A 27,448-nucleotide genomic window follows, 5' to 3' on the forward strand; every position below is an offset into this window, starting at 1 on the left:
AGAAAAATGTCTTTTTGCCCAAAATAGTTCATATTTATTTTCTTAGCTTTACAATCTTCTTGTAAAGACAAGGGCTGGCCCGATCATCCCTGCCAAAGCCGCTGGAATGCTTTGTAAACAACTGACAGCAAATTTCACTCCAGGGCTAATGGCACAGACACCCCTTTCAAGTGAATTGCAGGAAATGGGAACAAAACAGAGAGAGAGAGAGAGAGAGAAGAGAGAGAGAGAAGAGAGAGGGAAGAGAAGTCCAACTCCAGAGCCTCCCCGGAGGACCCAGCCTCGCCCAACTGAAGCCAACGGGATCCGGCAGTTTGTGCAGCAGTCACTGGGTGCTGTGTGAAGAGAAGAGAGTTTAAAATATACAAGCTCTGCGTGAGACCCTCACACGCTTCAAGTTGATGATGTGCCCAAATGAGAACCAGGAGTCCATGAACTGAAGACATCTTTGATGAGTCCAGGAAGGCTTCCTGGAAGAGGTGAGACCTGAGCTACATCCTTAGGGGCAGAGAGACCCGGTAAGTACTGGCAAATTCAAGATGCAAAAAATCAACAGCCCTCTACAAGGACAAGCTTAAGAAATTAAAAAAATGTTCCCTCTTCTCTTTTTTCCCTTTTTCCTTGCTTCTGCTTTTAGAAGGAATACATGCTCATGGGAATAAATTCGTAAAATATGGGGGGGAATAAAGGATATAAACATCACAGAATCACATTACTTGGAGGTAGCCACTAAACCCTTGGTCTACTTGTTCTAGCTTTAGTGTGTGTGTGTACGCACACTTTGAAAACAAACCACGTTGGGAGCCTACAGGAGAGTGTTGAAACCCATGTTCTTCTTGCACTGCGAGCCCTTAGCTTCCGACTACATCTGTTTCACTTCAACAGCTACTTCTTATTCCACCTTTCGACCGGACCCTGATTTACTGCATCACCCCCTTTGTGTGTGTTTGTTTCCATGATTCCGAGTGAGCCCGCAATCGCCCTGGGTGATCAGAGCTGGGGCTCCTACAGGCGGAGCCCGGCCCGGCCGATCAGCGATAAGGACACAGAGTGCGCGTGGGGCTGCAGGGCTGGCGGGCGGCGGCGGGAGGGTCTGCGGGGGCCAGGGCCTGTCTCTTGTCATCCGGGGAAGACTCAGGATCGAGGAGACCAAGAGGAGGTAGGGAAGAAAATGAGTGTGGGGAAGGGCAGGGTCCGAGTTTCCAGACAGACCCTACTGGAAGTGGAGTGAAGCCGCAGCTGAATTCTCCCCCGGGGAGCCGGGGGGGTGGGACCTGTCTGAAGTCTCAGATAAACCTGACCTTCTGCGGCTCCTCGCGGCCTGGTGGCCCACCTTGGTTAATCTGATTGCCACCTTAATTGAGGACGGGGACTTAGAGAGAGAGAAATGTGTCTGATTGATCTGATGTCAGGGCTTTATTCTTTATTAACTGTAGGCCTCCCGAGGCATGGATCTCTCTCTCTCCAAGCAAATAACAGACAAAAATAAACAGAATGTTTTTCCATTCTCTGCCTCTTGGGACCACTGACAGTAGGAAAAATTTATCTCAGCCATTTTCAAGAGCCAGACAGCCTGGCTTCAAACCCCAGAGCTAGAGCTGTACACACTTAGGCAAACCACTCACGCTCTCATGCGCCTTGGCCTACTCGTCTGCAAAATGGGAATAAGGAAGTCTAGGGCGATGGTGACGACCAGATAATGTAACCCTGGGGGTGTTCTTTTTAAAAATATTTATCTGTTTACTTGAAAAGCAGAGTTACAGAGAGAGAGAGGAGACACAGATAGAGGAGAGCTTCTATCCACTGGTTCACTCCCAAAATGGTCGTTAATGACCGGGCTAAAAAGCCAAAGCACTTGGGCCACCTTCTGCTGCTTTCTCAGGTGCATTAGCAGGGAGCTGGATGGGAAATGGAGCAACCAAGACTCGAACTGGCACCCACATGGAATGTCGGCGCTATAGGCCTTGTCTTTAACCTACTGTGCCACAGCGCCGGCCCCCTACACTGGGGCCATTCTTAGAAATGTTCCAGGCACACAGTAAGCAGTTTTTTTAAACAGGCAGATTTAGACAGTGAGAGAGAGTGAGAGTGAGAGTGAGAGTGAGAGAGAGAGAGAGAGAGAGAGACAAAGGTCTTCCTTTCCATTGGTTCACCCCCCAAATGACCACTGCAGCCGGCGCGCTGCACCGATCCGAAGCCAGGAGCCAGGTGCTTCTCCTGGTCTCCCATGGGGTGCAGGGCCCAAACACTTGGGCCATCCTCCACTGCACTCCCAGGCCACAGCAGAGAGCTGGCCTGGAAGAGGGGCAACCGGGACAGAATCCGGCGCCCCAACCGAGACTAGACCCCAGGGTGCCGGCGCCGCAGGCGGAGGATTAGCCTAGTGAGCCACAGCGCCGGCCCAGCACTGCTCTTTCACCGTTGCCATTCTCCTTATCACCACCCCCATCCCCATCACCACCACCTCCACCATCACCAGTGTTGCTGTGATAATTATCATTTCAATCTCTCCCAGCTTAGGGAAAAGAAGGCCTGGTGGGAAAAATGCAATGACAAGGCCAGACTGGCCCTGGAAGCCTTCCGTCTTCACTTTCTGACTGTGCCAGGAGTGCGAAGAGACACGGATCATTGCCCTGGAGAAGCCCAAAGATGGGGCTCTGTGTGGGCACAGGAGCGGAGGGGCAGGACCAGGACCAGGACCAGCACCAGCAGCCACACAAACGCGTCTTGAGTTTCTCCACGCCAGGTACTGTACACTCCTTCATTGAATCGTTGCGGAAGGTAAGGCTGCTCTTGCTTTTGCAAGCGGCATCAAACCTAGGCTCTTGTTTGACTTGTAAAAATCAAAGAACTGAGGTCTCTGCCCGGGGGCGTCTCGTCCTGCTGCCAGATCAAAATCAAAATAGAAACAAGAATGTATTTGCCAGGCCCGTGGAATGCGTCCTCAGCCTCACACCAATGAAATGCAATCCACGCACAGAAACGGGGCTGCTCAGGAAACTGGGGACGGGATGGGAAGGTGTCCGAGGAGACTAATTTTAAACAGTATCGGAAGTCTCTGCTGTCCACGCAGGGAGAAGATGCCGACGCTTCCTGCGTGTCCATCACTTATGTGCCTAACTTGGGCACTTTACGTTAATCCCCCGAGGTTAGTACCGTCAGGGCGCAGACAAGCAAAGCAAAGCTCAAAGAGGCGCCATGACGTGCCCACGGTCGCCGGGGAGCCAGGAGCAGCGTGGGGCAGGCCCTGCGGCCCGAGAGCCACGGTGCACACACGGATTTGCAGTCAGAGCAGATGCCTCAGGCAGGGACGGGCACAGCACGTGCTCAGGCAGAAGAAGGCCACTTCCAGGCTGCGTTATTTTTTTTCAGAGTCACGTGTAATTTGTGAAACCTGGACCAGCGTGGAGGATTGCTCTAATGCCAAGCTCCCGGCGTTAATGAACCACAGTTACGTGGACATGAACACTGGAGGCGGCCGGGTGAAGGGTAGCTGGGATCTCTCTGTGCGCTTCTTGGTAACTACATAGGACTCTGTATTTCAAATTTAAGTTTCTTTTCTCTATTTTTTTTTTTTTAAGATTTACTTATTTGAAAGGCAGAGGTGCAGAGAAAGAGAGAAAGAGAGAGAGAGATCGATTGATTCCACCCACTGGTTCACTCCCCAAAAAAGGCCACAATGGCCAGAGCTGGACCAAACCAAAGTCAGGAGCCTCTTCCAGTCTCCCACATGGGTGCAGGGGTCCAAGCACTTGGGCCATCTTCCACTACTTTCCCAGGCGCATTAGCAGGGAGCTGGATTGGAAGTGGAGCAGCCAGGACTCAAACCAGCACCTATATGAGATGCTGGCACTGCAGGCGGTGGCTGTACCCGCTACGCCACAGCACCTGCCTCAACAGTTTCTTTTTCTTTCTTTCTTTCTTTTTTTCTTTTCTTTTTTTTTTTTTTACAGGCAGAGTGGACGGTGAGAGAGAGAGACAGAGAGAAAGGTCTTCCTTTGCCTTTGGTTCACCCTCCAATGGCCGCCACACCACGCTGATCCGATGGCAGGAGCCAGGTGCTTCTCCTGGTCTCCCATGGGGGTGCAGGGCCCAAGCACTCGGGCCATTCTCCACTGCACTCCGGGCCACAGCAGAGAGCTGGCCTGGAAGAGGGGCAACCGGGACAGAATCCGGCGCCCCAACTGGGACTAGAATCTGGGGTGCCGGCGCTGCAAGGCGGAGGATTAGCCTAGTGAGCCGCGGCGCCGGCCAACAGTTTCTTTCATAGTCAGCATATTATGGTGATGGAGATGTTTCCTTTTAGAGGGGGTGACCGAGCCAGCATCACACCAGGGCCTCTCCCACCATCCCTCAGCCCCACAGCTGGAGAGCGTAATGAGGTTCTCTGACAAACACTGAGCCCATCACGGGTCCCCACGGTGCCAGGGGCTAACCGGGGAGATGAAATGTTAACAAGGCCTGCGGAGTGGTTGTCAGGCTCTTCCGGTGTAGCTGGAGAGAACAGGCACAGTTGATACGCAGAACACAAGTGGCACTGGGTACGATGTCTCTCACAAGACACGTCCGTCACGGAGGCTGGAGCGAGGGTGTGTGCACCTCATGCTCTTTTCCCAGGGAGGCAGAATGTAGGCAGAGCCTCGGGGACATGGGCCCAGCAGGGGAAGGGTGGGGAGGGGTGAAGTTCAGGCAAGGAAAACCAACGTGCACAGGGCCCCCCCCACCCCGGCAGCGGCTTTGGACCTGAACTTGCCCGGGAGCTCCTTGCTGGCACCCAGCACCCAGCTCTTCTCAGAACAGTGGGCACACGGGAAGACTGCCGAACAGCTTCAACGGCATTCGCACAAGCCAGGTTTTAAAGAACAATCCTCAATGTTGTCACTCCCAAGAGGACGCGCATCGTAATGGAGACACTGCTCTGTCTGCTACGGCACAGCCAACAGCGTGTCCCGGAGCTCAGCCCCTGTGAGCGACTGAGAACCATGTGCGCTCAGACAGGCTGTCCCAGCCCTGCGCTATGGCTGTGGCTGCCCAGGTAAGGGACCGGGCCTCTACCTGGTAGGCAGGAGGAGTCACCCAAGGGCCTTGGGGAAGAGGAGCAAGAGGGTCTTAGGAAGAGTAATCCAGAGTCTGGCTGGAGGAAGGCAAGCTTAGATGGGAAAGAAGAGAGAAGATCCTACAGAAAAAGGAGCAGGAACCAAGGCTTAGAAGATCAGGGCCAGAGCTGGGGAGGGGGTGGCGAGAGACAGCAGAAAGGCGAGGCCAGATGGGCCCAAGCCGAACAAGAACCACCCACAGCCACGGCCGACAGCACAGGGCGCAAGAAGCCAAACGCTCAGAACTAGAGGCGAAGACGGGGAAACCCGACTGCGGCGGTGCTTCTCAGCCCCTCCCGCCCCGGGAGCTGGGATGGGCGGAACGACAGGACCCAGAAGACCACGTCACCAGAGGGGCGGCGTGCGCGGTCCGCCCCAGGAAGGCGGCAGATCGGGGCCAGTCGGTGAGAACTGCCTCAGAATGCGCAGTCAGCGTGGAGAGGGCCTCCCGGCATCGCTGCCACTCTGGGTTTGGGTGTCTGCTCACTACACGCACAGAAAAGGCTTTGCCACGATGTCTACAAGCAAAGGAGTGAAGCTCGACCAGCTGGCCGAAATGCATCTGAAGAAATAATTCGAGTGCAAGCTGCACCGGCAGAGTTTTGAAGACAACCTGGGAAAGTCCCTGGGACGGAGGATTTAATGAGAAAGGTACACAGTGGCCCCCCATAGCTGCAGCTTCACTTTCCACAGTTTCTCTTCCCTGTGGTCAACCATGATCCTAATAGAAAATTCCAGAAAAACACGACTCACAGGTTTTAAACGGGGCTGTCCTGCGCCCTCCCAGGATGTAAATCATCGCTTTGTCCAGTGCATCCATGCTGTATGCAGCACCCACCTGCTGCTCACTTAGTAGCCGTCTCGGTCATCAGTCTGACCATGTAGGTAGGTGCTTGTGTGCAGCTATGATTTACTTAACAACGGCCCCAAGAGCAAGAGTGTCGATGCTGGCCCTTCTACCACACCTGTCCTGTTCCGTACTGGTTGCTGTTAATCTTAAGCGATGTGCCTAATTCAGAAATTAAGTTTTACCACAGGTGCACGTGCCCAGGATAAAACATGGGACATACTCTTCTAGGGCTTAGTACCAACTGTAGTTTCAGGCCTCTCCCAGGTATCTTGGAACCCATCCCTTGCAAACTGGGGACTAGATTACACTACACAGGTGCTAACTATGTGGAAATGCTATTAAATTAGGACAGGGGTGTGCAGAAGGGAGGACAGTGTGGGCTGGTGGAGAATGAACGCGTGGTGCGTTTTCTCCTTTGTTGTCACCTCTTGTAAAGCTGGGTGGTCACCAATCCCCCCGTTCTGCGTGTGAACCCTCACGGCCTGTCCGCCTGCCTCACTGCCAGCGTCCATCCCCGTGAGCCTCTGCTTCCTGCACCTGCTCCACTTGCTCTCCTCTCTCCTCTCCTCTGTCGGACGATGGCCGTTCCTGCCAAACCTCGGGGGAGCCCAGCTGCCGGAGGGACACTGCTAACTGCAAGGATGCTACCTGCTGTTCTCCACTTTCCTCCTCTGCTTTTTAATCTCAGCTCAGCCATCAGCAATTCCTCCAATATTGAATTTTTAAACCAGCACAAGCCCCCGATCATCGCTGGGGACAAAACCCTGGTGTGGAACCTTTAATGATCTTAATTTCAGCATGCTGTGAAACTGGGAGAGGACAAGAACCAAAAGCCCTGGATGAGACGCACTATGGCCACCGGAAGTGAGTGACAGCTTCTCCTCCTCCTGTCACTTTAATTGGCACCAGTTTCCCTGCTATGCCCATTCAGAAAGGGGCTCGGTGCAGATCAAACCGCGAATCTGTTCCACTCTTTGCTCAACTCCTAATATTCCGGGGTTATCACATCTGCGGGACTTGAAGCCCTGTTCTCGGAGCCCCGCGCCCCAAGATGGTGTCGTGAGCCCAGGCGGTGGAGCCCGGCTTCTAAAGCGAGGCACTGAGCATTCCAGCTTCTCCCCGTGCGCACTCGGCTCAGCCCACAGATGACGGCTGCTGCTGCCTGCCGTCCTCAGTCTTCAGATGGTTATTAATGTCTGCGTGTTCTCAGCGCTCGTGGCAGCCTGTCTGATAAAAATCTAGGTTTCAGCCTCTCGGCATGCGGAGTGAAAACAGAGATCAGAGCGGGACAAAGCTGCCAGCTTTCTATAAAACCAGGAACGGCTCCCCCACGGTGGCCTCGGGCCAGGGCCACCGAGAGGGAACACTGACACTTCCTCCCCGCGGCTCCGAAACCCCACGGCTCTGCTTCTGCACCAGCTCACGCGCACCGGGCAGCAGGTCGGAGACAGCTTCGGGGGTGTCGTTTGGAAGCATCCTAAATGCTCAGCGGAGGACTGACTGCATAGACCTGGGCACAGCCACACGAAGGCCACCGTGCAGCCGCCGAAGTGAACAAAGCCGAGCTGTGAGCACCGCCCCAGACAGCTCTCCAGACACAGAGCCCATCCAAAGGGCACCTGGGGAACATGCATGTTGTGTATGGCATGAGAACATGCGTGGTCCACAAATGTGGTGTGTATGTCAGCATAGGTAAAACACAGTGTACATGCACACAGGAGACCTGGGGTCGCCCACAGCACAGTGAGGGTCCTCACAGGCACGTGCAAGGACACTGGAGCTGGGGGTAGGGACGTCAGGAGGAGGGGATGTGGGAATTGAGCTGCATCACCCAGTATGGTAGCTGCTGCCACTTGTAACCATTTAAGTAAGATTTTTAAATAAGATTAAAAATCCAGTTTTGGTGGTGGTGGTGGGGTAGGCATTTGACCTAGCACATGACGCCTGCATCCCACATTGGGGAGTCGCTGGGTTTGAGTCCCGGCTCTGGGTCCCAACTCTAGCTTCCTGCTAATGCAGCCCCTACGAGGCAGCAGGCAATGACTCAGGTAGTTGGGTCCCTGCCACCCAAGTGGGAAACCTGGATTGCGTTCCTGGCTCCCGGCTTCAGCCTGGTCCAGCCCCAGCTGTTGTGGACATTTGGGAAGCGAACCAGTACACGGGAGCGCGCTCTCTCCCACACAGAATCAAATATAAAATTCAAGACTCCAGTTTCTCAGGCACGCGAGCCACAAGTGAAGTGCCCCGTAGCCACACGTGGCTCACGGCTGCCGCGCTGACCCTGCAGGTGTAGGAAGCGGGCCCCATCACGGCGCGTTCTCTCAGGCGGCCCTCGCTCGGAGCCTTAGTTCCTCCAGCTGAGCTCCCTTCCCCAGCAGAAATGTTTCATGCATTACTCACTGAGTTTAAAATAAATACAAATTTTAATGTTTCTCCCATTTTCCCTTCAGGCCAAAACTCCTCGCAAAAACTGACAAGACTCATTTTCTGTTGGAAGGTCTGGAATCCTCGAGTTCACACACACACAGACACACAGACACACAGACACACACACACAAAGGCTGTTTTCAGAACTTGCTCAGCTCTCTTCTCGCTGGAACGTTGATGACAAGGAGCTGATTAAAGACCTGGAAGCCGTTTCGTTTATTCATGTGCACGCACGCGCGTGCACATACACAACACGCACAAAGTCGTTGTGAACATCAGACGTGCGGAAGTTGAGAAGAAACACACGAGGCACTGTCCCCTGCAAGTGACACCCGTGGCATGAGCCAGCGCGAGCTGGGACTTCGGGGTGGCCGTGTGCTGCGACAGGCCGCGCTCCAAGATGGGCCAAGAGGAAGGCAGGTGCTCCCGGCACTGGGGACAACGCCAGCAGGAGCACAGAGGAGCCGGGCGCGGGGGCGTGTCCTGGAGAAGCGGGGCGGCGGCCCGTCAGATCCGTGTCAGTGACATGGGGAGACTTGGGGAAGCAGCCAGTTGGAGAAGTGCCCTCAAATGCCAGGCCAAGAGGGGAGAGCTGTCATGGCCACTAAATAACAGCCATTATCACCTTTCCTGGTGCTGTCAGAATGTGTCAGGGAGCTGCTGCCCAGGGTGAGATGGACAGGCCTGCACGGACCCTCCCAGGAGGCCACTAAGAAAGTTGTCATCTGGAAGGGAAGCAAGGCAAGGGCTGGAACCAGAAGTGTCCTCTTGGGCTTGTGGCAAACCAGGGCGGGGGGTGGCACATGTGGACTCCAGGCCACAGTGATGCTAAGTAGGTGGGACAGGAAGTCAGCAGCTTCTGACTGGCGTCTGCCCCACCCCCAGGAAATGACATCAGAGACCATCGAGGAGGGACGAAGATATACCCTGCCCCTTGACCCAGGAGGGCATCGAATAGGTGGCAGCGGAGGGGACCGCTGGGGGGACATTCAGAATCGGGCACCGGCAGAAGGCTGCAGACAGAGCCTCGCAGCCCTTGCCTGGTCACCCTGGGTCAGTGTATGACATGGGTGGGCTGGAAACAGCCCAGAGCTGATCCCCCACAACCACAGATGGAGGCCAGGAGCCCGAGGGCACCGCAGGGACAGGACAAAGAAGGTGAAGGCACAGGGCCACGCCATCAGGCTTCCCCTGGGATGACCATGAGAGGGGCGAAGGCACAAGCTCTGCTTCATTGGCTGCTGGCCTAAGAAGCATCATCGAACGCTCCCCGAATCTCTCATTTGACAGAAGCAGCAACACAGGGGCTGTCTGGGACTAGACCCGGGTGAGTGCACAGCTTTGGCAGCCTCACCTCCACAGTGTGATAACTGGGGGTTGCAGGCTGCTCCCATGGCCCTTGGGACCCAATTTGCACTAAGTTAGGGCTGCACTTTTTTTTTTTTTTTTTTTTTTGGACAGGCAGTTAGATAGTGAAAGAGAGAGACAGAGTTAAAGGTCTTCCTTTTTCCGTTGGTTCACCCCCCAAATGGCTGCTACAGCCAGTGCGCTGCGCCGATCTGAAGCCAGGAGCCAGGTGCTTCCTCCTGGTCTCCCATGCGGGTGCAGGGCTCAAGCACTTGGGCCATCCTCCACTGCCCTCCCGGGCCACAGCACAAAGCTGGACTGGAAGAGGAGCAACCAGGACAGAACTGGAGCCCCAATCGGGACTAGAACCTGGAGTGCTGGTGCCGCAGGCAGAGGATTAGCCTAGTGAGCTGTGGCGCCAGCCTGAACTTACTTTTTTAAAATTTATTTGAAAGACAGAGAGACAATGAGAAAGAGAGTCAGGCAGAAAGAGATCTTCCACCCACTGGTTCATTCATCAAAAGCCTGCAATGGCTGAAGCCAGGCCAGGCCAAAGCCATTTGGGTCTCCCACAAGAGTAGCAGGGACCCAAGTACTTGAGCCATCATCTTCTGCTTCCTAGGGTGTACACCAGCAAGAAGGTGGAACTGGAAGGGGACAGGGACTGAAACCAGGCACTCCGGGATGGAATGTGGGCATCCCAACCGCTGTGCTAAACACCTGAGCAAGGACTGAGCTCTGAGGTGGACCTGACACCTTCTGCCCCCAAGCTGTGGCCTCAGGACCCTGCATGTGTTGTGTAGCTTTGAGGACAGAATTCCCACGACAGAATTGTTGGTATTCTATTTTATAATCTGTTTGGGATTTACTTTATAAATATTGGTTATCAATCTAATATTTTGGCTACATTTAAGGGAGGACATGCTTCCTTTTAAGTGGGCCGTTTAAGCCTCAGGAGCCCCAATAAATGAAAGCGAAGCAGGAAAGAATGACTGCTAATGTGTACAGTTAGCTCTCCGTCAGCTGATCCGGGGTCCTGTGGTGACTCATTCATCAGAATACCCGCTCGATGCTGTACTTGGCACATTGAGGTTTTTTTTAAGTACACATGAACTATGTGGAACAAGAAGCATTCTGATAAATAACTCCTACCCTGAAACTGCTTGTAGAAGAGAGAGTGGAATTTATCACATGAGAACAACAGTACTGGAAATTTCATTGGTGACTTAGTTGAAATTTGGAGCTAAGGACTAGGAGGCAGGATCTGGGATCTACAATACAAGAATGCTTTTGCCTCTGCCCAAGATATGTCCCGTTTCCTGCCGTGACCCCCGGCCAGCCTATAAAAAGCAAGGTTACTCACCTCCCGCCTTCCAAATGAACACACAGAATCAAATATAGAAACCGGCTTCATTGTTGTCGAGCCAAATGGGTTGAGAGCAAGTGTAAGTGCTTAAAATACACAGACAAACTAACAGATAAGATGCAGACTTTTAAAGGCTAAGAATCCAAGATCAATCATTTAAACACCCAAATACACAATCAGAGAGTCTGTCGCAGCTAGAGCAGAGCGCCAGCACGCAAGGCAGGCGCCGTGCCCAGGGCAGCTAAGACGTCCGGTCAGGGCCAGCGCGGTCGTGGTGCCAATGGGAAAATTTTAGCAGCAACGCTGTTGGAATGCAAGACAGAATCAGGAGCAAGCACCAGAATTCTGCAAAAACAAGGGCCAGGCTGAGCCCTACTCAAAATGCCAAGTCAGTTGCAGGCCAGGCAGAGCCAAGACCCATTTTTAATGCAGCAGGCTAGAGGCATTCTGGGTACATCTGCACAAAGAACGAAGTCCCCCAAGCTGATCCTGCCCACTGCAGACGCACAGAGCAAGCAGCAGCCCTCAGCGAGCCCTGGAGACTCCTCCCTGACCCCGGCTGACGGTCAGACACGAGCTACAAGCTCTCCTGGCCTACGACATCCGCGTCAGCCGGCAATCAGTCCGTTCTCACGGTGTGTCTCCGACTCCCGGGAGGTTTGAGGCGTGTTTGTTTAGTTCTCCCGACAACACTGAGGAGGGCTCTGTTGTCCCCATTTTACAATGAGGAAAAGAGGCTTGGGACACGAAGACAACGTCTCCAAAGTCACACAACTGCTAAATGGGATAACTGGATTCAAACCCAGGGCTGTGCCACTGCAGGGGCTCCACACTTAACCCCTGGTTTGCAAAGGAGAAGACACTCGGACTTACGTAAATGAGTCATTGGAGAAAGAACGCATTTTGGGCCTGAGAGATACAGCCCAAGAGTGCAGAGCTGCCACAAGCCAGCATGTTATTAAGAGACAGGAGAATAGCAAGGCCACCGAAGGCCATGCACTCAGCAGAGTGACACTGCTGTGGATGGTGAGGTCACAGAAGCCCCGAGGAGGAAGCGGAAAAATCAATTCCGTGTCCCACAGCCGTGCCGGTGCTGGTGCAGGGACACTGCTGGAGGCCTGGGCCGGCCCAGCTTTGTCTGTCAACCAGGTCCCATGAGAGGCAGCCATGCCACTGACAGTGCTCGCAAGCCAGGCCCCACATGCAGATGGCCCCCGTATACGGGCTCTCTGCCCACTGCCCTGGCGGCACCATCGGCCTCGCAGCTGCTGCAGGGCTGGGCCTCCCAAGTGAGCTTCCTCCGTGTGCCGCTCGGCACAGAAACTGCCCTGTAGCGTGTGGCTCTGCCCAGCGGCTCTCAATAAGCCCTTTCACAAGGCTGCTGTGGACCGTCTTGGGCTGTGGGCAGGAGCCCTGGTGCGGGCTGGCACAGGCCCTGGGCTGTCTCCCGGCACACCCACTGCCGCACTGCAAGACAGCCCATGATGGCTGGGACACGTTTCCTCCCTTCCCTGGGCTTCCTACTGTTTGACTGCAACCTAATTAACATGCAGGAGAATGCACAGATCTTCAGAGATCAGTATCTTGAGTTCTGACAACTGTGTTTACACGTGTGGAACTCCCACCCAAACAAGAGGTTCCCCCCCAATGTTGCCCCTTCCAGCCAAGCCCCCCACCAACCACCATCTGATTTCTATCTATAGAGACCTGCTCTTGCATGTCCTCCTGAATAATCATTTCTAAAACGTAATTAGAAGGTTCCAGGTAACTGCCCATCAGGCCTTTGGTGATGAAAATACGTTTATTTGTATTTATGTTCTGCCATTAAAATGCTCACTATAGAAACTGAAAAATACAAAAATTTTTTAAAAGAAAATTAGAATCATGAGCCTATCATCCAGAAAATAACCATGTTACTGTTATCATGGGTTTCTTTCAGGGCTGGTCTCTGTGCAGTGATTATAAGGTGTCTTGCTGGTGGCATTAGCTACTTTTTTTTAATCAATAAAACATATTGCTTCTCACTTCAGAGTAGGCGTCTGGAACTGCCCAAACCTAGAGGCAGCCCGGTCGAAAGCCAACTCGAAATTGCAGGTGCCGACCCTCACAGCTCAGGTGCAGCTGACGCTGAAGTCACATTTACAGTCTTTTGTGGCAACGTCAGGTTCTCCCTACCACCACCACTGACAGTTGCACGGGGTCCCCTGTGGTACCTCAGTTTCCCTGCTCAGAAGGACGACTTCCTGAGACCCTGTCGAGGTGAACAGGCATCTGCCATTGATTCAAACCATCCCAAATATATCCTCCAAATTCGATAACCATCCTTCCAGCCATTCTCACAAGACGCAGGGACAGACATGCCCTTAATCTTATTTGCTCTTGTATGAACTGTCTTTCTTTTAAAAATGGCAATTTAATGAGACTCTTAATCTGAGTCGGAGCTTCCCAGAGATCCAGGAAAATGAGGTCACTTTCTGCATTTCCTTTTTTAGAAGCCCCTGAGCAACGTGGCGACGGATGCTAGAGTCGTCAACATGATCCGATCGCGCCACCGGTGCAGAGCAGGGTCAACTCCCACAAAACCGAAACAGGTCCTGTTACACTGCAGCGCCCCCTTCTCCCCTCGCCCAGGCCTCCATTCTGTTTCTGTCTCTATGAATTGGGCTATTTTAGGGACCCCGGCCTCATGGAATCGTGCAGTTTTCTTCCTGTTATGAACGGCTCCTTTCACCCAGCATGACGTCCTGAGGGCGGCAGCAGGTGGCAGGACTTCCTTCCTTTCTGAGACGGAGTGGGAGTCCTGGACACCTCGGCCACGTTCGGAGTGGGAGTCCTGGACACCTCGGCCACGTTCTGCTTATCCCTTCATTTGCTGGCGACACTGGGTTGCTTCTGCCTTAGGCTACTGCGAATAACGTGCAGGCTGTGAACACGAATACCTCTTCCTTCCCACCTTTCTATGCTTCTCCCTAGATACGCAGAAGAGGAATTGCTGCATCATATGGGGATTCTATTTTTAGTTCTTTGATGAGTCACCGTACTGCTTTTTTTATTCACAGCAGCTGCACCATTTTACATCCTCACTAGCTTTACACAAAGATTCCAATTCCTCCACGTCCCCGCCAACACTTGTTACTTTCTGCATTTTCTCCAACGCCATCCCAATGGACGGGTGGTGTCACTGTGACTCTGATCTGCATTTCCTGAATGATTTGTGACATGAAGCCTCTCTCCATGTGCTTGTTGGCCACTTCCATACCTCCTTTGCAGAAATGTCTAATCTAGTCCTTTCCCCATTTTTACCTCAAAAATTGGTTGTGCTTGGTGAGCAATAAGCATTCTTTATATAGTCTGGATATTAAATTCTTATCTGATATATTACTTGCAAATTTTTTTTTTCCATTCTGTGGGTTGCCTTAGATTCTGCTGATAGTACCTTTTGATGCACAAAAGTTTTAAACTTTGATGTAGGCCAACTGGTAATGGCATTTTTTTTTTTTCTTTTTGACAGGCAGAGTGGACAGTGAGAGAGAGAGAGACAGAGAGAAAGGTCTTCCTTTTTGCCGTTGGTTCACCCTCCAATGGCCAGCGCGGCCAGCGCGCTGCGGCCGGCGCACCGCGCTGATCCGATGGCAGGAGCCAGGAGCCAGGTGCTTTTCCTGGTCTCCCATGGGGTGCAGGGCCCAAGCACCTGGGCCATCCTCCACTGCACTCCCTGGCCACAGCAGAGGGCTGGCCTGGAAGAGGGGCAACCGGGACAGAATCCGGAGCCCCGACCGGGACTAGAACCCGGTGTGCCGGCGCCGCTAGGCGGAGGATTAGCCTAGTGAGCCGCGGCGCCGGCCATGGTAATGGCATTTTAAAAAGAAACCATGTGGGATGCAATAGAACAAGCCTGGTTCTGTTCTTGCCTATACCACTTAATAAGCTGGGTGACCCTGAGCAAGGCATTTAACATCTCTGAACCTTACTGTTCTTATCTGAAAACAGGAGAGGAAATGGGGAAAGAGACACCCACTATGCAGGATTTTTGTGAAACCTGAATGTATGCAAAGCAAGAATGGCAGCTCTCGGCTCTCAGCCTCCTACTCAGCTCGGGCCACCCCACTGGACAGGACCCCAGGACAGACTGAATTAACAAAGGGATCCTCATCCCTGCTTTCCCAACAAGGAAACTGACACAGAGCAGAGCCTACGTTCCCAGCGGGCCCTCTGGATAGCACCTGCTCCGGTCACCAGCCGTCCCTGCCACCTCAGCCACGTGCAGGCTGCAGGAGCCGGAAGCCTGCCAAGCCCATCCAGTCCGGCTCTCCCAGTGGACGGATGGCGGAACTCAAGCCGTGGGAGGTTGAGAATCTGGCCCAGATGCCCACGGCCCTGATGGCCATGTCCCCGCCCCATCCAGCGATGCCCTCGATAAAGCATGGACGGTACTGGATGCCCAGCCTGCCCACGTCTCTCCGGAACACTTAGCCTGCTCCTCCCCAGGGGGAGAAGAGGACGATTCTAGCAACCCTGGGGTTCACTGCTGTTACCAGTGCTTGGTAGGACCACACACGTTGGGAGCCGGATGACGACAGGAGGCCTCTGCTGTTCTCCCCTCCTCTGCTCCGGTTTAGACCTGCAGCCCAGGTCCGCACGCCTTCATCCCGCACACTGGCCCGGTTCTCTGGCTCCCGGACTGCAGGTGCGCGAGGCTGCGCCGTGCTCTATCAAGAACCTCTGGCCAGGCGCTGCCAGGCAGTGAGAACGGATGCTCACGGCCTTTGCCGCAGAGGACCTTTTAATCTCACTTTTGTGGAAGAAATTGTGTGAGTGGGATCAAAATAAAGACTCACTCAGAACTACACCGCTAAATGACCTTTGTTATTAGACCTTTATTATTAGAGAGAGAGAGACATCTACCCTGGGCCCCCGAAACCCAGGAGGAAACACGTGAGAATGTCTTAACCACGCCAGCAGGCCAGCAGGTCAGCAGAGCGGCTATTTCTTACAACTAACACCTGCAAATGGGGAGGGACGGTCAAATGGTTGTTTATTTACATGGGATTATGGTTAATGTGGGAAGGCACATTAAGATGACAAAATATTGCTGCTGTCACTACAGAATTCTCTCTGACCCTAGAGAAATCCCCCGCCCCTCATCACTGATAGTCTGTTAACGTGGGCTGCCATGTACGTATCCACGCGTGTATTATGAATGGATGAATGACACATGCAACTATTTTACAGCTCAATGCAAACATCTGAGCTTGTACTACACACCAAAGTCCTCTGAAAGACGCCGGGTAAGCAAAGCTGATTAAAATAGAGACCCAAGGCCCCAGGAGGCTCACAGATCCATTGTGTGAAGAAATGAATGACAGAAAACAAAAGCAAGGCTCGTGACACAGTGGGGCGTGGAGGAGGCTGGGGGGAGGTGGCAGAGCTCAGGACTGTCCCCGCAGGCTTCAGCTCTAGAAACGTCCATCCCGTGGGAGCCATGAGAAGCCGGGGCTGCACCCCTTCCACTGCTAGTGGTTCCCCGTGAAGGGATCCTCAGACCAGGTCTTTCTAAACGCTGTCATTTATAATTACTTCAAGTATTAGCCACTTAAAAAGAAAGTAGGGACATGGACAGGGGTGTCTCTGGATAGCTGTGATCAGCATGGGAGCTCCGCCAAGCCAAAAACCTAAGACCCCTGGATCCCAAATGCTGGCCTTTTTCTAGATCCTTCTGCACAGTCATGAGAAAGTTAGCATGTGAGGGGCTGGCGCCATGGCTCACTTGGTTAATCTTCCGCTTGTGGCGCCGGCATCCCATATGGGTGCCGGTTCTAGTCCCGGCTGCTCCTCTTCCAGTCCAGCTCTCTGCTGTGGCCTGGGAAGACAGTGGAGGATGGCCCAAGTGCTTGGGCCCCTGCACCCGCATGGGAGACCAGGAAGAAGCACCTGGCTCCTGGCTTTGGATAGGTGCAGCGCGCCGGCCATAGTGGCCATTTGGGGGGGTGAACCAACGGACGAAAGACCTTTCTCTCTGTCTCTCTGTCTGTAACTCTGTCTAAATAAATAAATAAGTAAGTTAGCATTTGAATCCTGGAATCCCAGTTCTCAGATTTATAGACAGACATGTGTTACAGTGCTGAATTTACACATGTGGGTGCCCGATAAGGGCTTCCTATAACCCACATCCTAGATGTAAAGTCACAGCTAAATGAACGTAAAATCTACTAAAATAGTCAGTCTGGATTTCCTGCTACAGTGAATTTGTTTGGCGTAAGACACGGGGAACTGCCTTCAGGTGCAAAAGCAGGGTTTTGATCTCACATAGGCTCTGTGAAGACTTGCTCAGGAGGCAACCGGGTGAACGGACCTGAACCAGCTGCACGACCCTGGGCAAGCTCCTGCACTTCCGGATCGCTGGACCGCGGAGATGACGACACCTCCAGAGGGCTGTCCCCAGCTGAGCTACCGGACGGCACGGCGCGCAGCAAACACTGGCACGTTTGAGCACCACCTAAGGATTAGAGTGGCATAAGGGGTTAATAAAGACGCCACCTCCTCGCAGTCTGGGTGCTCTTCTCGCCTTCCCAGTGCAGGGAGGACAAGGACACAGGCCCTGTGAAGGGCCCCCAGGAGACAAGGACGTGCTCAAGGTCGTCGGGGTGATGGCAGTCCCCTCTGCGGGCCGGTGATCAGCCTAGTGGTTAAAACACCCAAGTACTGGGTTCGAGTCCCAACTCCAGCTCCTGATTCTAATCAAGAGCAATCCTAAAACTAGATGGAGGAATTTCAACAGAACCCCAGAACGGGGTCTGCTCACCCGGGGCACAGTGGGCCGGTCACAGACACTGGGCTGGTGGGAAAACCTCGGTATTAACTGCAAAGCTCTGAGCAAGGGGCCAGGCAGCGATTACGCAACTCTTGGACTCCCCGAGGGAGGGAAGGCAGTGACTCTTAGGGTCCAACGCTGGGGATGAGCAGTGTGTGATCCACTCACGCAGCGGCCTCTGGTTGGTCCACAGTATGCTTGGCTTTCATTTGATTGGTCAGTGATGGGGACCCGTGTGTTTCCTTTGGAATGGACAAGGGTTGGCTCCCCATCTGCCCGGGGTCTAAGGGTAGACTGGGTATTCCTTTCTTTGTTCAAGGCTTGAAGTTCCCTCCTCCCCCCAAAATCTCAATTTAAGCCTAACATGAGGACATTGGCTATAGGGGTGACCAGTGCCTCTGATGGGGAGTTCCGCCCTGAGTTCTTGTGAGAGCTCTCAGGCAGAGGCCAGCACGGAGGTGTTAGCTCTGCTAACAACAGGGACATCTGGCCCTCCCTTGATTTACTGAGCTTTACAGAGGAACTGCACACTAAGGAAGAGCTCCTGGGACCAGATAAATCTATTCCAAAGACTGCCCGGGGTGGAGTGCTTACAATTCCAGCTTCCTGCTAACGTGGCTCCGGGAGGCAGTGGTGATGGCAGCAGTAATTGGCTTCCTGCTCCCCACGTGGCAGACCTGGACAGCATTCCTGGCTCCTGGTGTTGGTCCTCCCTGCCCCAGCTGCTATGGGTATCTGGGGAGTGAACCAGCAGATGGAAGGTCTCTCCCTCAATTAAACAATAACAATAGTGAGACCCTTAGGGCAAACCGGGAAGGCAACCAGAACAGGGCCAAAGGCAATTTCACAAGAAAGCATGAGAACCCACACCCTTACTTTTGGATGCATCTTGATACCCTACACACTGGTATACAGCAGATAAAGTTGAATATATATATATTTTTTTGACAGGCACAGTGGACAGTGAGAGGGAGACAGAAAGAAAGTTGAATATATTTTCAACAGAAAATTCTATTACATGAATATTTATGACTTCTCTTTTAGGATGAATGCCTTTCAGATCTTAGCATTCCTAAAAAAACTATTTGTTGTAGGCAGTTGCATTAAAAAAAAAAATTCCTAGGTGCTAACTGCTGTGGCTTGAATGTAGTTTGTCTCCCTTGAAAGTCAGGTTGAAATCTGATGAGAAGTCCACTGTGAGTCTAATTGCAGATCCTCTGAAAGTAACCTGGCGTTTCTCTCCTGCACATTCTAGAGTCTTTCGTTTATATTTTACTGTGAGAGTTTGATTACAGTGTGTTGTGCTGAAGATCTTTTCTGGTCATGTCTATTAGGAGTTCTATGTGCTTCCTGTACTTGGATGTCCCTTTCTTTCTCCAAGTTGGGGAAATTTCCTGTTACTATTTCTTTTTTCTTTTGACAGGCAGAGTGGACAGTGAGAGAGACAGACAGAGAGAAAGGTCTTCCTTTTGCCGTTGGTTCACCCTCCAGTGGCTGCTGCGGCTGGCACGCTGCGGCCGGTGCACTGCGCTGATCCGAAGCCAGGAGCCAGGTGCTTCTCCTGGTCTCCCATGTGGGTGCAGGGCCCAAGCACTTGGGCCATCCTCCACTGCACTCCCAGGCCACAGCAGAGAGCTGGCCTGGAAGAGGAGCAACCAGGACAGAATCCAGCGCCCCAACCGGGACTAGAACCCGGTGTGCCGGCACCGCAGGCGGAGGATTAGCCTATTGAGCCGTGGTGCCGGCCTTTTTTCTTTTTTAAAGACTTTTTTTTTTTTTTTTTAATTTATTTGAGAGGTAGAGTTACAGACAGTGAGAGGGAGAGATAGAAAGAAAGGTCTTCCTTCTGCTGGTTCACTCCCCAGATGGCCGCAACAGCCAGAGCTGCGCCAATTTGAAGCCAGGAGCCACTTGCCTCTTCCCAGTCTCCTACGTGGGTGCAGGGGCCCAAGCACTTGGGCCATCTTCTACTGCTTTCCCAGGTCATTGCAGAGAGCTGGATCGGAAGAGAAGCAGATGGGACTAGAACCAGTGCCCATATGGGATGCCGGCACTGCAGAGGATTAACCTACTGTGCCACAACACCGACCCCTCCTGTTACTATTTCACTTTTTTAGCCTTCTAATCCTCTCTCTCTTTCCATGCCTTCAGGAATTCCTGTATGTTGTATCATTTGCTAGTATTCTGTAGATGCCCAACAGTGTTTTTTAGCTTTCTAATTTCTTCTTGTGTTTGCTCTGACTGTATCATTTCCTGTGCTTTGTCTTCTAAGTCAGATATTCTTCCTTCTGCTTCACCAATTCTGTTCTTAAGGCTCTCCACTGTATTTTTTATTTGTTCTACTGAATTCTTCATTTCCAAGATTTCATTTTGATTTCTCTTTAAGATCTCAATTTCGTGGGAAAAGTTATCTTTCAAGTCGTGTGTGGATTTCATTAGTTCGTGCATTTGCTTCTGATTACTTCTAAGTATCCTATGGTCAATGTTTTGAATTCCATTTCTGGCATTTCTTCAATCTCGTCACCTTCACAATCTAGTACTGAGGTGTTGTGTTATTTTGGGGTGCTACGTTGTCTTCCTTATTCTTGTTTCTTGATTTGGTGCGTTTGTTATTCAGCATTTGTGGAGATACTTGTTGGTTTCTTGTTTTTTCCGCTGTGGCGGCATTTATCTTTAGACTACGTCTGGGTTAGTGGAGTATTTGCTTCCAGGGAATAACTAGTGGTGTACGGTGGGGGTGGCCAGTGCTCCAGGGCGGAGGGCGTGTCTGAGGAGGCATGCCCAGGTTTCTCATGGTAAATCTCCATTTATTTATTTATTTATTTATTTATTTTACTCAGAGGGGAGGTTTTTTCTGGTCTGTCGGTGTAGACTGAGCTGAGCTCCTCTCCTTGAAGGAGACCAGTGCCTGGGTTCTAGCCCCAGTGAGTATATTACTCGTCCTCTCTGCTGATAAGGACCACAAAGGTTCTGTGCAGTCCTCAGTGTGAGCTCAGGTTCCCCAGCAATGTCCCTCGCCAGGAAACCAGGGAGCCCTGAGCGAGTGGAGCCTCCCACAGCGACTGCCCAGAGTCCCAGCCACACCCTGAGTCCTCCCACGAAGCCCCTGTGTTTTCACAGTCCCGGCACACAAGCCTCCCGCGGTCCCGAGCACCCAGCTCCCTGTCTGCTCTCCCCACCAGTCTCAGGAGTCTCCACTTGGCTGGTTGCTGGGCGTAGACATGAGCTGGCACAGCTGCTACATATGTCCAAATTGGCGCCTGCTCTCTGTCAGCTTGTTACAGGACGCCTTTGCAGGATGATCTGGGAGAGAGGAAATGTGCCCCCACCTTGTTTTTTCTCCTCTAGTTTGGTGGGTACACTCTCCCCCATGGGGCTCCAAGCCGGATTCCCTCCAGGCTCTTCCTGCAGCTCTATCACCAGTGGCTTGGGCTGCTGCAGTCTGATCTCACCTCACTCTCCAACGCTGGTGCAGAGGCTCTCGGCTGCTGGGATCCTAAGTTGTGCGCATCCTTGCCCTCCATGCAGGTCCACTGTGTGTGTTCCTCCAATTTGTGTCGAGTTTCCTCTGCTGTTTTCTCCCTAACTCTTCCCTGAGACTGCACTCTTTCCACCTTTTTAAAACTATCTTCTAGACTCAAGCAGCAAGCTCCCTCCCTACTCCGCCATCTTAATCCAGTGCTCAGGTTGAAATCTAACCCCCATTATGGAACAGAAGGAAGTGATGTGGCAATGCCCTCGGGAATGGACGAGGTCACTCCTGGTACCAATCAGTTCAAAGGTCATCTTGGGGGCAGGTCTGCTGCACAAGCCAGTCCAGCCAGGTCTCCAGCACACTCCCTGCCTTTGCCATGTGATACCCTGTGCGGCCACGGAGCTCTGCCAGCAGGAAGGCTGTCACCAGGCACAGTCCCTCCACCTTCCACCAGAACCAGGAGCCACAATAAACCTCTTGTGTTTATAATCCATCTACCGAGTCTGTGGAATGTGCTATTAGCAACAGAAAACAGACTGAGACACTAGTGAGCTTGTAAACACTTCCTTTCTTAACTTCGCCTGCAGGAAGCACGAAACCGAATTTGCAGCTAGACCTTCTTGTATTCTTTTTTCTTTCTGAAATATTTAATTCTTTACTTTATTCCATTTCATTTTAGGTTTTCTTTGATCATAGCACGTGTATGTATAAACCATGTGACCCAAATCATCTTTAGAACAAGTTAGATTACAATAAATTGGTAGTTCTAGGTTACTTACTACCTATATTAAAAAAAGATTTATTGATTTATTTATTTGAAAGGCAGAGTTATACGGGGGGCGGGGGGGGGGGATCTTCCATTCCCTAGTTCGCTCCTCAAATGGCCACAACAGCTAGAGCTGGGCTGATCTGAAGCCAAGAGCCTGGAGCTACCTCCTCGTCTCCCAGGTGGGTGCATGGGCCTAAGCACTTGGGCCATCTTCCACTGCTTTCCCAGGCCATTAGCAAGAAGTTGGATCAGAAATGGAGCAGCTGGGACTCAACTTGCACGCCAATATAAGAAGCTGGCATCATAAGTGATGGCTTAATTTTTTTTTAATATCGCTTGCACAACTCACATTTGATGCACCACAGGATTCTGTTTGTTTCAATCCACATTATCCACTGCCTCCCCCCAGAGCTTTGTACCAGGGGCCAACATCTTCCACTGCCATTTGTGGTCCCAAGTTTCCTCATCTCTGAGGCCCCCACCTGGGGCTGCACAGGTGTCTCTTGGTCCTGTGCTTCTCTTCATTTTCACGCCCTCGTTCCATTCTGTGCAGGCCTCAGCTTCACTTCCCCAAAACAACTGAGCAAATCAGTCCTTGGCTGGAAACATTCGCTAGATCGCGCCGCTCGCAAGGATAGGCAACAGCCCGTCCTAGCATCTTCTCCTTACCCATCACATGTTCTCCACATCAAGTCTGCCCAAGCCGGAGAGCTGCCCCACCTCTCCCGAGTGGACAAGTCTTCTCCCTGCCCACCACCCTGCACCTGCTCTCAAGGCCGCCTCTGCCCTGCATGCCCGCCCTCCCCTCTCCTCTCACCCCCACACCCACGCCTGCTCCCCTCAGATGCTCTTCCAATGGCTCTACCTCATCTTAACTCCTCCCACTTAAAGACACAACCAAGGGGCCAGCGCTGTGGCTCACTTGGTTAATCCTCCACCTGCGGCGTCAGCATCCCATATGGGCACAGGGTTCTAGTCCCGGCTGCTCCTCTTCCGATCCAGCTCTCTGCAATGACCTGGGAAAGCAGAAGATGATGGCCCAAGTGCTTGGGCTCCTGCACCCACATGGGAGACTAGGAGAAGCACCTGGCTCCTGGCTTCTGATTGGCACAGTTCTGGCCGTAGTGGCCATTTGGGGAGTGAACCAACAGAAGGAAGACCTTTCTCTCTCTCTCTCTGTCTGTAACTCTACCTGTCAAATAAAAGAAAAGAAAGAAAAAAAAGATACAACCAACTGACTGTTGGAAGAGCAACTCCACCCCACTTTACAAAATTCTGTGGAACATAACTTGGGTAGCATTTAGTTTTTCCGTGTTTACAACTTGCTTGCCCATTTAAACTGTAGTCCTGACAGAAAAGACTTTAACCTGCAAATTTTTTGTGTAGTTTTGTACTTCTTAAACAATTTTTATTAGATAGACAGAGACACTCCTCAAATGTCCACAATGGCTAGGAGGACCAGGAACTCAATCCAAGGAGCCTTGTGGGTGGCAGGGACCTATTATTTGAACCATTACCACTGCCTCCCGGGGTTTGCACTTGGAGGAAGCTGGAGTCAGGAGCCAGAACTGGCTAACAAACCCAGGCACTTGGATGTGGGACATGGCTGTCTTTTTATTCTTTTTAAAAATTTATTTATTTATTTGAAAGATAGAGTTACAGAGAGGCAGAGGCAGAGAGAGAGGTCTTCCATTCACTGACTAACTCCCCAGATGGCCACAATGGCCAGAGCTGAGCCAATCTGAAGCCAAGAGCCAGGAGTTTCTTCCAGGTATCCTACATGAGTGCAAGGGCCCATGGACTTGGGCCATCTTCTACTGCTTTCCCTGGCCATAGCAGAGAGCTAGTTGAGCAGCCAGGACTTGAACCAGTGCCCACATAGGATGCCGGCACTGCAGGCGGTGGCTTTACCTGCTATGCCAGAATGCCGGCCGGCCCCAGGACACGGGTATCTTAACCAATGTCCTGACTGCTGGGCCAAACGCCCTCCCTGTGAGGTTTCTGTCTCCCACATGATGCCCTGTAGCACCACACACAGCTGATACTCTACAAACAGCTGACAATGTACATCCACTTCCTTTCAACATGGAACATAGGGCAAGTGACAGGTAAATGAGTAATACACTCAATAAATAAAGCACTCACACTTGGGACAATTCATTGAAAGGCAAATAGTTAAAAAAAAATAGGAACTGTAACTTCACTCGTAAGGAAGAGCATGAGTGAAAAATCATACTTCTCTATCAGATCAGAACAGACTGGGGGAAACCTCAGGCTCCGGAGGTTCTGAGGTACGAGGAGGTGGGTGCTCTCCCAGCTGCGAGGAGGACTGTGGGCACGAGTGGAAAGCAGACACGCAGAGCAGGTCTTTGAAATGTTCGCACACCTAGATCAGCCCCTTCTGAGGGCTACGGTCCAGGAAAATTCCCAAGATAAAAGAAAGCTCTGAGCACCAAGAACTTCTCTAAGGGCTATAATACTCAAAGTTCTATGAACTAGATGTACAAAGTGAAGTATGATCCATTCAGTGGACTGTTACACAGCATTAAAATGGCAGCCTGGGGGCTGGCATTGTGGTGTTGTGGGTAAAACTGCTGCCCGCATTGCCAGCATCCCATATGGGCGCCAGTTCTAGTCCCAGCTGCTCCACTTCCCATCCAGCTCTCTGCTAATGGCCTGGGAAAGCAGAGGAAGATGGCCCAGGTGTTTCAGCCCTTACCACCTGTGTGGGAGACCTGGATGAAGTTCCTGGCTCCTGGCTTCAGCCTGGACCAATGCTGGCCATTGCAGCCATCTGGGGAGTGAACCAATGGACAGAAGATCTGTCTCTCCCTCTCTTTCAAAATAAACAAATAAATCTTAAAAACAAACAAACAAACAAACAGCAGCTTGGGTGAGGACTGAGGTGCAGCAGGCTAAGTCCTTGCTTAGGGAGCCTGCATCTCATAGGGAGGCAGCCAGCAGACAATGGCTCAAGCACTTGACCCCTGCCATCCACGTGGGAGACCCAGATTGAGTTCCTGGCTCCTGGCTGGGCCCTGCCTGTTGTGGGCACTGGGGGATTAAAATCAACATATGGAGACCTGTCTGTCTCTCTCCATCTCTTTCTCTGTTGCTCTGCCTTTCTAGTAGATGAAAATAAACATTTAAAAAAATGGCAGCCAGCTTGTATTCTATCACATAGCAGGGTAGTGATTGTATATTGTATATTTTTTATTTTTTTTTTTATTTTTGACAGGCAGAGTTAGACAGTGAGAGAGAGACAGAGAGAAAGGTCTTCCTTTTTCCATTGGTTCACCCCCCAGGTGGCCGCTACAGTTGGCATGTTGCAGCCGGCGCACCGCGCTGATCCGATGGCAGGAGCCAGGTGCTTCCTCCTGGCCTCCCATGGGGTGCAGGGCCCAAGTACTTGGGCCATCCTCCACTGCACTCCCTGGCCACAGCAGAGAGCTGGCCTGGAAGAGGAGCTACCGGGACAGAATCCGGCGCCCTGACCGGGACTAGAACCCTGGGTGCTGGTGCCCCAGGTGGAGGATTAGCCAAGTGAGCCGTGGCACCGGCCTATTGTATATTTTTTTAAAAATCTAGACAAAAGGACTTTGAATGTTTTCTCCACAAAGAAATAACAAATGTCTGAGGAGACGGTATGCGTACTCTGATTTGAACACTACATCAGGTACACATGCATTGAAGCATCATATGGCATCCCATAAATATGCACCATTATTATGTGTCAACCACAAAACACAGAAATACATTGAGAAAAGGGCAGCCAGGGAGCTCTTATTAATGGGGGAAGGCGGGGAAGATACTTAAATTTAGAAGACAAAATGATGTAAAATTAGGAATTCCAACCACATAAGCAAATACATGTTAGGGAGAACATCAGAGCAACATTTGCTTATAGTTTGCAGTATTTGAAGATTCTCTAGACAGACTAGGGAAAAAAGAGGGTCATTTTTTTAGACTAGGTTTCCCTTTGCTTGACATTAGGAACAGAAGCGCAGTATTGTTCTGATGCTTACGGGGCACACGCTCTGTTTGGGTGATTTGTGCCTCTTTCCTATTAGGCAGAAGGACCAGTGTTGTGGCACAGTGGGTTAAGTGGCCGCTCGCAATTCCGCCATCCCAGACTGCAGTGCCGGCTGCTCCGCTTCCGACCCAGCTTCCTACTAACGTGCCTGGGAAAACAGCAGCAGATGGCCCAAGTGCCTGGGCTCTGCACCCACACAGGAGACCCACATGGACTTCCAGACTCTGGGCTTTGGTCTGGCCCTGCCCTGGCCACTGCAACCACTTGGGGCGGGGGGGAGGTGAGCCAGTATTCGGATGAGAGATCTCTTTCTCGCTTGCTTTCTCTGTCACTCTGCCTTTCAAATAAATAAAATCTAAAAACTACAGAGAGGCGAGGGGCAAAGGGGCAGCTCTCTCATCTCGCCGAGGTGGGGTAGGCGCATTTATCACCTTTCAGAGCAGGAAAGAGGCTGCACAGGCTCAGGGCCGAGGTGACCGGAGGGCAGAGCCGGGGCTCAGACCCAGGCTGTGGGTCCTCCGTGCGCCTTCACCACCAGAGTACCACCGGGTACCACCACTAGCAGGATCCAGGTCAGAGGAGGCGGATGCAATGACTTCTATCACCATCTACAAGGGCGGCTTCAGTAGGCGGGACCATGGGTTCTTTCCGTGTTTTCCTCTTTACCTGATCTTCTGTAGAGTGGTATTAACTTGTTACTTTGTTTATGTACCGCAAGACAACTGCAACCCTCTGAATCACTGAGCCGAGAGGAACAAGAGCGAGAAAACCGGCTCTCTCCCCCTGCCCCCTCCTACAGGGAATAAAGGAGTCGGAGGCCTCACAGCTCCCACGTGCACAGGGCTGCAGGGGCAGAGCACGTGTGCACACATGTGTGTGGTGTGGGCGACGCGTGGGAGGAGGAGCAGAGGTGGGAGTGAGCCTCTGCGCCTCAGGGGGCTCCCCAGACTGAGCCGCTGGTGTGCCGGGTCACAGAGCAGGAGACAAGGCCTGAGCTGAGGCTGAGATGGCGGAGGGGTGATGAGAGAGGCTTTTGCTTTAGCGGGGCTGAGGGACCGAGGGACAGAGCGCGGAGGGAAAGCCTGCGCATGTGCTGCTCAGGCGGCCGCCCTAACCTCCCCAGCTCGGGCTCCGCACGCTGGGTGAGGAGCGTGTTCCCAGGCAGGGCCACCCTGGCGCCAACCCACACCAGGGGAACAGGAAACTCCTGGTTACGCCAACCCAACAGAAAGCAAAGCGGACGGAAACCCACTTTTTGCAGAAGATTTGTCCAT

The 27,448-nt window shown here is 52.3% G+C and overlaps 1 protein-coding gene and 1 long non-coding RNA gene across 8 annotated transcripts in view; one reads left to right on the forward strand and one right to left on the reverse strand.

The window, feature by feature from the left end:
- The window catches only part of EFR3B (EFR3 homolog B), a 136,882-nt gene that overhangs the window by 48,569 nt on the left and 60,865 nt on the right, over positions 1 to 27,448 (reverse strand). The gene's annotated exons all lie outside the window — the stretch shown is intronic.
- On the forward strand, positions 33 to 11,622 carry LOC127489426 (uncharacterized). The gene is made up of 4 exons (XR_016229545.1): positions 33 to 518; positions 2,516 to 2,746; positions 3,373 to 3,518; positions 8,397 to 11,622. It is a non-coding gene; the product is annotated as an uncharacterized LOC127489426 (long non-coding RNA).

The sequence above is a fragment of the Oryctolagus cuniculus genome, chromosome 2, assembly GCF_051225735.1.
Source record: "Oryctolagus cuniculus isolate XC-2025 breed Fujian yellow rabbit chromosome 2, ASM5122573v1, whole genome shotgun sequence".
NCBI lineage: Eukaryota > Metazoa > Chordata > Mammalia > Lagomorpha > Leporidae > Oryctolagus > Oryctolagus cuniculus.